The 12,077-nt window shown below is 38.4% G+C and overlaps 1 protein-coding gene across 4 annotated transcripts in view; it reads left to right on the top strand.

Annotated features, from left to right (window-relative positions):
- Positions 1-12,077, top strand: part of ESYT2 (extended synaptotagmin 2) — an 80,602-nt gene that overhangs the window by 37,335 nt on the left and 31,190 nt on the right. The window lies entirely within an intron of this gene.

The following is a 12,077-nucleotide window of genomic DNA, read 5'->3' as shown; positions in this document are numbered from 1 at the left end:
GTCATACATTGCAAGTATATGGGTTTAGGCACTTTGAAACAGTCTCAGACTGATCACCTTGGTTTCCTCATCAGTCTGCAACTTTGAAACGTTGATCTAGTTTTGAAGGTGTTAAGGGATGTGCGTGTATTCTTTACTTGAATAACATCAGAAATCATGCTTTATTCCCATTCTTTCAACAATTATTTTGAGCAAAAGTCCTCTGGTAACTTTTTGCTGACTTAATGGAAAGATGGGCTTCTGAGAGTGTTCAGGTATGGTATAACAAAACCTTTCTAGTGCTGGTTTCTTCTTTCATGTGGCTTGTTTCATCTCTGTAGCGAAACCATGTTTGCTTGGGTAGGGGGAATATAGACTGAAGTCTCAGTAAAACGTGTATGAGATAGGAAGTGGTTTGCAGATAATTTAGTGAGCTCTTTCGTAGAAGTGAAGTACTTCATGCCAAACTGATAAAAACATCATTGCTCTTATTTGGAGAGAATTGGGCACCAAATTTCAATTTCCACACGTTTCTTTGAAGTGGGTCTAAACATTAGGGAGACGTCTGCTTAGTTTTGTCTCATTTTTATCCTCTGACATGAGCAGTATGGGTTTAGGGCATCTGTTAATGTTCATGTTTACATTGGCAAAATAAGCAGGGCCATGAAAAGGATTTGAACAATGCATTACAACAGTCTGCACTTTGTAGTCCTTAGCATTTTTATTCCCCTGCTCTTATTTCGCTGCTCCCTGCTTTTATTTTGCTGTTTAGTGCTCTCCCAAACAACTTCCAGACTCAGTACAGCACACAGTTTGTTACAGGGACTATGCAATGGGCAAGTTAAATACAAACAATCTTTTCTGGGGGAGCAGGGAGAAGAGTTTAGCTGTGTGATCACAGGCTTTATTTCTTATCTATGGGGTTAAGAATGATCCATGACCTGTTCTTAATGTTGTCAGTGTGGCTTGTGTCATCTCTCTGTTCTGTTTTGACTTCACCAAGATGGAAGCCAGCATGTGCTCCTCCTGCAGACAGAAGCCTTTCTCCTGGCACACTCCGTGCCTGAGCCATGACAATATTATTATGTATTATGTCTGGACTGCTTCCTTAAAGTATGCCCTGCAGCTATTGCTTCTTTATTGCTTTCTAGGGGAGAGGTAGGAAAACTCACACAGTAGCATAGCCCTAAAGGAAGAGACCAACAACTGGCGTGCTTGTTGTCCCAAATATTTCCTCTGTTTCCCCCTCTCAGCATCATCCTCCAATAGCTTTTGTCCTAACCTTTCATTCTTGGTACTTTCAGGACCTCTCCAGTTGCATTTTAGCTGCAGTAAATGTTTCCATCCCTCACCCATTCTAAGGTCTACACAACTGTGAAGTGCTCATCTCAATCAACCTGCAACTTAGCTAGTAAACTGAAAGTATAGCAAATGAAACACCTCTCATTTGTAGTCAGTAGCTTGCTGAACAAGTGACTTCGGGAAAAACTTTGTCCAGAGTAATTTCGGTTTTAGTCCTACCCCTGTGCCATCTTAATACGGGTCTGGTTGACTTAGTGGTACAAAAAAGGATGAGAAATAGACTAAACTACTAAAATTAAAAAGCACCTCCCCGCCCCCCACCCCCCACCCCCCCCAAAAAAAAAAAAAAAGTTACAAAATTATTGGAAGTATTTTCACCCTACTTCTGTTTAAAAACTAAGCTTGGTGGTCAAGTTTCAAGCAAACCTAAAGTACAGAAAATGTATCTGGAAGCAACTTATTCCATGGTTTTAGGTTATACACAGCTCTTCAGGTTTTTTTCCCAAGCAGATTTCTTTCCACCCTCCAGTGTACTTTCTTGGTATTTGTTTTTCTGACTTCTGTAGAAAAATGTAAAATAGGGCTTATTATAGCAGTACCCAAATTCTGTCACCTTACTAGAGAGCAAGTGGCTGCAGCCAAGAAAAGCTTTTCTTCAGTTTTTCTGTTAGCAGGGATGAGGAATTAGTTGGCAGCTAGCCGGAGATTTTGTCCGCATATTTTCCAGTCTAAAGTAACTGGCAACAATTCCACTTGCTCTGTATCATCTGTTTGCTGGCCTTAATGACTATATAAGGCAACACTGCCTAAATTAATAGTTCTGAACGTGCTTGTTTAATGAGTTTGCCAGTATCATATTTCCAAGTAATTCATGGGGCTTTTGATGCTGCGAGATTTATTTATTACTTTGCATAAACTTTTAAAATGCTGTATTTTGCTCTTGTTTTTGTGAAGGTATTAAAAATTTCATCAGCTTATAAAGTATGCCCAAATTTGTAAGACATCTCAAGAGAGAGAAATATGTGCATTCCTAACGTTTTTAAGTTTTCTTTTAAATCCATGAGCTTCCATGCTAGAGAAGTTAGTGCTGTGTAAATGGCTAAGGTCTTTCACAAGGTCTTTTTCATGACTTCTCATTATGTTAGTACAATGTATATTTAGCATATGTTCTCTTTCTCAAAGTGTAGTTATCTTTCAGCTTTAGAACAAATTATCACATAGTTAATGAATCTGATTTTTTTTTTTCATTTATAGAAAAGTATATGGCTTTTACAGCTGTACTGTGAATTGGTAATTTTCAAAAGCTTGTTTAGTGACATACTTAATATTGAAAACCAGTTCTAACCCAGTCCTTTTCTCTTTAAAAAAACAAAAAAAACACCTTCTAGCCACACCCCACCCTCTCCTTTCCCCCAAAAAACACTACCACCACCAAAAAAAAAAAAAAGCACAGCAAATCATAATACTATTGTTCTAAAAAAAGGATGGAAAGTAAGATGCCTTCCAGGAAAAGTGGGCAATTATTCCAAAGCACTTATTTTTATATTCACACTTTGCCCTTCACTTGCCAAATCAAGCTGTGCTCTGCACTCTTTACAGATTGATTCTGTCCTGTCGTTGTGCTTGATGTAATATTGTTTTATTGTTTCATTTATTATTGGCTGTCTTTGGAAAATTCACTGCTGGATGTGAGTTTCAAAATCATTAGTAATGATGAAAGTTAGACTCTAAAGGAATCCTTGCACCAAAAAGTACTCTGTAGTGAGATGCCTGAAAAAAATAATTATGAAGTGGTTATGTAGAATAAAGAAAAATATTGTTTGGTTTGCTCTCAGTTGATCAAAAAAGCCTTCAGGATGTTTAGGACTATGGGTATTTTCACTTCTTAACCTCTTTAAAGGGCCTTGTGGAACACCTGGATAAATTGTGGAGTGTAGGTACTGCTACAATATGTATATATTTAAATTACTCATGTTACTCTTGATTATAAAGTGAAAATCATTTGCCCTGTTACACTGAATGCGTATAATTTGCTCTAACATTTATTTATTTATCTATTTATTTATTTATTTTTAATTTTAAAGGCAGTGGGATGGTTTCATGACTGTTTTAAATAATTCAATGTTGCTGCGTCCACAATACCTTAGTCTCCTCTCCCTATGCCCTCCTTCCTTTCATTATTAGTGTCTTCCTTTTACCAGTATTGAAACTTCAGATCCTGAAGGAAGCTGGCTCAGGGAGGTGAGCACACAGAATATTAAACACAGCAAGAAGTGACTAGTTTCTTGTTTTGTGTCTTTTAGCACCTTGACCTGTCTCGCTAAGGAGTCAGTGTGCCCATACTAGTGTGAGGGTTTGAGCAAAAATGCAGGAGTGGTAGAAGGATAGAAAACAGTAGAAAGTAGAGGCAATCAGCTTGAATTGTAACTTCAAGTAGATGACACTAAGAAGAATAGCAAGGTGTGTAGGATTCTTGTAGGACGAACCATGAAACTTCTTTTGGTCACTTTCATTCAAACGTTCTGCCGTCTTCCCCCCAATGTACACCTTATCTGTGTAGCTATTCTCTTGCTTAAATCTTTAGATAGTTACAACTGAAAAACCTACTGCTGGTAAACACAGTTCCTGTGCAAAGATAGACATCTGTTTCTTAGAACAGTGATGAAAACCAGTGTAATTTCCACTTTGTGACATTGTATGATCTAGCCATGCTTGAGAGACTGAGTTTATCGTCTGTTTACTGGGGAAATGCACTGGGGAATGTCATTTATTAAATTATTACAGTAATATTGCAGTTTTGCAGTACAGTGGTAGTGGGCTGTGTTCTGCTAATGCAGACAAATTTTACTGTATTCCTGCATTAATTATTAACAAATAATAGAAGAGGGCATGTTACTTTCCTTCTTATAATAAATTTCTGAGAAAAAATACAACTTAGCACTGGAGTTGTATCACTGGCGGGGCTGAAATTTGCTCTGTGGAAACCTTCCACTTCCATAATGTGACTAGCAGGAAGCTTTCCATCAGCATTTTAAAATACTTCGTGGCTTTTCTTCTGAGAATTAGTAGAGCTTTTGGCAGCCAGTAAAGCCACAACTCTGGCAGTGTTTAGAGGCTGCCTTTTGTATGTGATGAGCTATTGCAGTGGCACTGTATATTATGTATTCCACTGTATTCTGTATTCTAGTACATTTGTTTCGATTTGTAAAGGCTGTTGATCTTCACTTTATTTTAGGAGGATTGTCCTATTACCATTGGTTTAAACATCTATGAATATCAGAACTATTCTTGTCTATTACTTACCCTGTCTGTTACCCTGGTACTTGTTCTCTGTTGCATACAACACATTTAGGGATTTATCAAACTTGTTAATGTAGTAGCAGATTGATGTAGAGCTTTATGTGGTTACTGTGACATCTGCAAGGTTTTTTTTTTTTTTTTTTTTTTTTTTTTTTTAACAGAATTTAGATAACACCTGTTTATTCATTTGCGTTGTTTTGCTTCATCCACACTTAGGTATGCACCTTGCACATTAGATGCTCTTGAACTCCTTCACAGTCTCCTGAAATAGCAAAAGTAGCAAATTCCTTTGTTGTTTTTCTGGTTCTTTTTACTGTCACTTTTCCAGATGATTAATAAGCATTATGTGTAACCAATTCATCCCATCTCTCACATGTAGAGAATATCTGGGAACTTTCCATTTCTGTTTTCTAAAGCTGTCTCTGGAGTAGGCTTTAGAAGCTTTCCACTTTTCGTGGTGCTTCTGCCCCTGTGTTGTCTAGGTGAATTCCCAAACCAGTGGGTTTGAGGACTCCTCACCCCCACACCAGGCATGCTTTAAAGCCTCAAATACTGCAGATAGATGTCAGGAAGGAAAACAAAGGAAATTTCAGTAAGTATTTAGAACTCAGCTTATGATGGATTTTCTACTCTTATTATATGGTATATGGCATGGTTATGCATGATGTCCAATCTTGCTTGAATGTTCGATTAATAAACTCTAAAGTTATATAACCAATTGATCACACCTTAAGTCAGCCAGGGTTTTAAGGTACCCCAAAAACAGTTTTAACCCTTGAGTTTTCTTAAAACACAAAATAGGTGGGGTACTTTTCAAACAGATCCCAGCTTTAATATTGAGTCAGTCAAATAGTAAAGTTTAAAAACTTGCTAGGAGTGTTTTTCCATTTGGGGTCCTTGCCACCTTGCACGAAGGGAGGAGAAGCTGTCAGATCACTGCCCTGGCCGTGTAGCATCCTGCCTCTGCAGGCCTTCCACTGCTCCTTGTGTGAGTCCGTCGAGCAGGGAGATGTCATTTCTGACTACTGACTTAGTGCTGCCTTGATTGGACATCCAGGGACCTTTCTTTCCTTTGTCTCATCTACCCTCCTGGGCAGATGCACTGCAAGGTCATCACATAAATAGGCCTTTGTGTGTGGTACGAAAATTTGGTTGGACCAAATGTTTAAACATAGACATTTTTTGTTAAGGAAATACCGATTGCAATAACAAAGTCACCTAACCCTGTGAGTACAAGTACATCTAATCAGTTTGTTGAATGTCTGTTGGACAATCACTGGCTCCCCACATAAGGATTTTATGTTCCTTTTTCTTTCCTCCAGCTTGTGTAATAAAACATTTACAGGAAAAAGAAGGATTTGTGTCCTGGTACGAGTGTACTTTCAGGTGTATTGCATTAGTCTTCCGTATAGCCTAGATAAGACACAGATTTCTTGGTTTTCATGGAAGAAACATTTTCTCCCCACTGCTGTGAGCTGAGGAAGAATTGAAAGAAGTTTGAGTAACATGATAAATGTACTAATTAATTGGGAACCTGAACGGCTGTCTGAAATCCTGCCCTAGGCTGGTTTGCTGTCTGGTAGCAGTCTGTCTGTTTGCAACGCATCTCACCTCTCTGTTGCAGTGAGTTATGGAAAGACACCACGCTGTTTCTGGCTCCTGGCAGAGTTTCACCCGGTGACAAATTCTGCATGCAGTCTTTCCAGTGCCCTGCTCGTTCTGCTGCAGCGAACCAGCTGGCATCCCTTGAATCTAGCTAAACCAAGAGAATTATGCATTGCTTAAAGTACTGACAGAGAAGGAAATGATATTGCTCAGCTATTTTGGATGCTTAGAGGCCAGACGTTTTTCTGATTGTTTAAGTATGGATTTTTCTGTATGCAGTACTTCATAAAACAATTGATTAACTGGCAGTCTTCCTTGTTCCCTTTTCCTCTGTAGGGCACTTTAGGTTAGCGATGATCCTTTAGCTTGCTATTAAAACCACAAGTTTTAGGGGTTCTTCTTCCTCTCCCACAAGTTATGGGATGTAGAATGAAAAGCCTTGTTACTTGGCTGTGACTGGCAGGCCTTCATCGTGCATACCAAGCAGTGCTGTAAATTTGACTACTTTCTTCTTTCTTCATTGGGTGTTTCTGTTGTCAGTGCTCATCCATGTAGTACTGCAGATAAAAGCTTCTCTGCCTGAATTTGGTGTTGCTTTTTGGAAAACTCTTCTTTTTGTGCATTACAAAATGTGTATCTTATGCTGGAGAGTGATTGTGTTTGGAAGGCAAAAGTGTAAACCAAGGTTTTAAGAGGAATTAACATGAAGGAAAAACAAACAAAGTGCATCTGTCACTAACAGCTGTAGATTAAGATCAGAGAGCAGCTTGTTTTACTACAGTGATGTCAGGTGTATTTCCAATTACTGCTGGTCTCTTCAGGTAGAACTGGAAAGGACGCACAGTACCGGGAAATGTAGCAAGTCTTGTCCAGAAGTGGAGTTTACCTTCAAAGCCCAAATAGTTAAAGCTTGATTTATGCCAGGAGTTCGAAGGCTTATATCCCTTCCAAAACATTTCATGGCTTAAGATTTATTTGCAAAGCTCTTCTATTAATCCTATAAAGTGCTTAACCTTAGTAATGTTTTTGACTTTCCTAGCTCCAGCTTTGAATGGAAAAGGAATTGTCTTCAACAGTTCGGAAATTGACCTGATTTTTGCTTTTTGTAATTGTTCCTGTACAATGAAAGGATGATTAGAAGTTTCTGATTAATACTTACTGCTTTTCTTCTCTAAATGCCCACTATTATTAGCAAACGTTTTTCAGTTTCTTTGAATGTGTAAATTTCACATGCTTTGTGGCTTAATGGAGGCTAAGAACCAATGACATTGAACTGGTTGCAGTGCTTTTGAGAAGAGGTGTGTAATAATCAAACTATTGATAATGAGGTTGTACCATAGGAATGATTGTGTTTTATATGCTATGATGAAACCCTACAGAATGCTTTTTAGTCAAACTAATTGAAAATCTCTCCATTCTCAATGATATCTCTTAGGTTCTTTACTTTGTTCTGAGCAGTGGCTGTTAATACAGAGAGCACTATTATAAATGTTTCAGCCTAATGTAGGAGATGTTTCTCAATGCTGAATTTCAGCATGCATTATGTTGCTCAATTCAGTTAAGCCTCTTTAGGTGACAGTGAGGGACTTTGCCTTGTTAACTGCTGTACGCAAATGCCAAATGAAACATGAAAAAAATCAAAAGGAAATGCAAAGAATTTCTATTTATTCTGAAAATATCAGTAAGTAAAGCTGTTAAATACAGGTATGTGTGATGCAGGTATGCTTTAGAATAAAGGACTACTTTATGGAGTATATTTTCCTTCTACTTTGCTTATGAATAATGAAGAAAAGAAAAGGAATGAATCTTGCAACAAAATGGATTCCTTGTCTTAAAACAGTATAACATCGCTTCTTCCAGAGTCTTGCTACACTGCATAAATTTTCTAAGTGAGACATAATGTAATGTTAAATAATTAAGGAGTAGCCATCTAACACTAATTGCTTATACCATGGAGATGAGCAAATAGATGATAACTGATTACCCTGTGTTTATAAAAGTTGGGATTTTAGAGGTATTCCAACCTATAAGTAATGACACTTGTAATTACAATTTCTAGTGTCCAAAAATTAATTACTTTATCACAGAACTTGTTTTTGGAAAGCTACCCTTTACCATCTGCTCATGCAATTTGGTCAGTAGAGTTTGTATTACATTCAGACAATATCTTTCCTCATAATGTTATTTCATTTACCTCTACTGTTGGTGTGCATCTGGAAGCACGAACTTGGAAGTTCAGGTTTATATTAGATAATATCTGATATTATGTTTCTGCTTTGTCCTGCAAGGTAATTACCATACACAGAAGCAAGTAAATAAGTGAGAGGATGTCTTTGGAGCATACTAGTTATAAAGACAAAAATAACTTAATTATGAAATGTAATTACCACCAGGCAAATAAAAGTTTTCAGATTCAATTTCTCCAACTGTGTATTTCTCTAGTGATGTAACAGCTAAAAAATAAGTGATACTGGCAAATAATGCATATTTTTTTAATTTTACTTTTTAGTACAATATCTTTTTGATGAAACTTGCAAAATGTGGCTTTAGAAATTTCTTAAAAATGGACCTAAGCTTTTATAGTAGCACTGATTCTGTAGTATCTTATTGGAAAGCTACTGCTATTTCTAAAGGTAAAGGAAGAATGTTATTCATAGTTAAGAGGTGTCTAAAACTTTACATTTCTGTACTGCTTCTATTTTGCTGTGGACACTTTGGGAAAGTGTTATTGGGGTTTGAGGCAGAACAATAAAACTGGTTTTTTTTGGTTGTTGTTTTTTGTTTTTTGTTTTTTTTTTAATTGCTGTCTCACTTTCGTAATTTTTGTATCTGTTGAGATACTGAACATAGCTCCTGGGCAAAAATCACTATAGGAAATGGATGGATAAAGGAAATACTTCATAATTGGGAAGGGAAAAAGGGAGGACAGAAAGGCCCATTTTTCTTCTCTTACCCTATAATTAAATACATACATCTGGCTGAAATTTCTTGTTTACTGCATTTCAACCCACACAATATAAAATTATGTGAAGAAACAAAATGAATTGAATAGAACTTAATAATGAAATTTTGCTGTCATTTTGAGAGCTGTTCCCTTCTGTCTGATTATGTAATGACAGAATGAAAAATGGATTTGACATTCATTCTTTTGCAGTCTGGGAAACTTCAAGGGTTTAGAAAAATTGCATTTAATGGAAGCAAATAGATAAATTGCAATGATCTGGATAACCTTGTAGTTATTTAGTCCTAAGTGCCTCAGTTTCTAAATGTTAAACTAAGTCACATTTTAGTTGATGGAGGTGGAGTGAAAGCTGCTTTGGATCATTCTCCAGAGATTAAGGTAGATGTCTGTATTAGAGAAGACGTTCTTGCATCTCTGTGTAGTCAGAAGAGAGACAGAGTTTTAATATGGTAAAAGGAGGTTAAAACAAATTTGAAGGCATTTTCTGAATGGCTACCAGTAGAGCAAGTGCTAAATATTAAGCATATATTGGAACCTGTGGGTTTATTCACCCTTCTCAACAGCATAGTTTGGAAGGCACTAATCTTATAGCCTGGGTGTTACCAGATGCAATTTTTTCTCTTGTAGTAGGTTTGTGGAATCACAGAATGTCTGGAGGTCACCCTCTCCAATCTCCCTGCTTGAGCAAAGCCACCTCGAGGTAGTTGCCCAGGGCCATGTCCAGGTGGGTTTTGAAGCTCCCAAGGATGGAGACTTGACAACCTCTCTGGGCAACACTGCCAGTGCTCTTGTCAGCCAGTAAAAAAGTGCTTCCTGATGCTTAGAGGGAACCTCCTGTGTTCCAGTTTCTGCCCATTGCCTCTTGTCCTGTCACTGGGCACTGCTGGAAAAAGCCTGGCTCTGTCCTCTCTGCACGCTTCAGGCATTGATATTGATAAGGTCCCCTCTAAGCCTCCTCTAAGCTCAACAGTCCCAGCTATCTCAGCTTTTCCAAATCCCTTTTCAAGTCCCTTAATCATCTTCTTGGTCCCCTGTTGGACTCTTTCCAGCATGTTCATAGAATCCTAGAATGGTTTGGGTTGGAAGGGACCTTAAAGGACATCTAATTCCAACCACCTGGCCATGGTCAGGGACACCTCCCACTAGACCAGTTTGCTCAAAACCCCATCCAGCCTGGCCTTGAACACCTCCAGGAATGGGGCATCCACAGCTTCTCTGAGCAAACTGTGCCAGTGCCTCACCACCCTCTGAGTGAAGAATTTCCTCCTAATACCTAATCTAAATCTACTCTTCTTTAGCTTAAAACTGTTACTCCGTGTCCTATCAGTACACCCCCTGACAAAGACTCCCTCCCCAACTTTCTTGTAGGCCTGTAGGCCACCTTTAGGTATTGGAAGGCCACTGTAGGGTCTCCCTGGAGCCTTCTACAGGCTGAACAACCCCAGCTCCCTCAGCCTGACTTAGCAGGAGAGGGGCTCCAGCCCCTTGATAATCGTTGTGGCTGTCCTCTGGACTCAACCCACCAGATCCATGTCATTCATGTGCTGTGGGCGCCAGAGCTGAATGCAGCACTCCCAGTGGGGTCTCACGAGAGCAGAGCAGAGGGGGACAATCCCCTCCCTCACCCTGCTGTCCACATTGCTTTTGATACAGCCCAGGACACAGTTGGCTGTTGGGTCTGCAAGTGGACATTGCCAGCTCATGTTGAGCTTCTTATCCACCAACACCCCTAGGACTTTCTCCTCAGGGCTGCTCTCAATCCATTCCCCACCCAGCCTGTATTTCTGTTTGGGATTACCCCAGCCCAGGTGCAGGACCTTGCACTTGGCCTTGTTGAACCTCATGAGGTTCTCACAGGCCTTTCTCAAGCTAGTCCAGTTCCTTCTGGAAAATGTCTCTCATGTACTGGGGAACCCAGAACTGGGCACAGTGCTTGGGGTGTGGTGTGACTGAATAGAAGGGAGGGATCACCACCATGACCTGCTGGCAATATGGCATCTAATGTGGCCCAGGATACCATTACCCTTCATTGCAGCAATGGCACATCGCTGGCTCATGTAGGTTCTTGCAGTACATCCCATGATATAGCTTGTCTTTTACTGTGGAATATTCAGGCATTAAATCTTAATACTTTTCCATTAAAGAGAGGATAATGATTATGAGCAAATGTATTTTTTTTTCTCCCAAATTATCTGTTACAGGTAGGCTAAGTGCTTCATAGATAACATTGTTGAAATATTTGGCCACTATTACAAAAGTACATTAAGTAACAGTGCACCTTATGTAAGTAAGCGTATTATGTGTTATCTTTAGTCTAAGTATTCATAAACTATTAATAGATCCTTTATGAAGAATGGTATGTGCTGGTTTTTAAGTAGAAAAAGAATGTGAGGAGATTCTTTTTGCTAGTTTATAGAAAGATGAAACATAATTTCTTGCAGAAATCTGTTTTGTTTCAGCATTTAACTGGACCACCATGATTACTTTCTCAACTGAGGAATATCAAAATACTTTTTTTTTTTTTTTTCATGCAACCTTTCATTGTTCTTCTGGGTTACTTGGATTTGGAAGCATGGTGTTAGTTAAATGGGTTCGGCTTTGTTGCATATATTCAATTAAATTTTATGCAATTAATATAAAGCTTTTAGTGAAAAAGAAAAGAAGCAAGCTTGGTTCTATTAGTTTTCTTATCTAGAATGAGAAGATTATAGGACTGAAAAGGATATTAGAATTTAGTTGTTAATGCCAACAGCACTGAAACAGAGTAAGTACCTTTACAGCGTTTTTATGTCTAACATTTAGATAAAGATCTTCACTGAAGGAAGTGTATATGATGTAGCAATGAATTATGCCTAGTAATTATTTTTGAGGACTTTTCTCACTTCAATATCTAATCATTTTGATACTTTTCTATACTGCGCTAATGGTA

Source organism: Anas acuta, chromosome 2, assembly GCF_963932015.1.
Source record: "Anas acuta chromosome 2, bAnaAcu1.1, whole genome shotgun sequence".
In the NCBI taxonomy this organism is placed as follows: Eukaryota; Metazoa; Chordata; class Aves; order Anseriformes; family Anatidae; genus Anas; species Anas acuta.
Note: the sequence above shows the minus strand (reverse complement) of the source record. Positions and strands in the feature narration are given on the sequence as shown.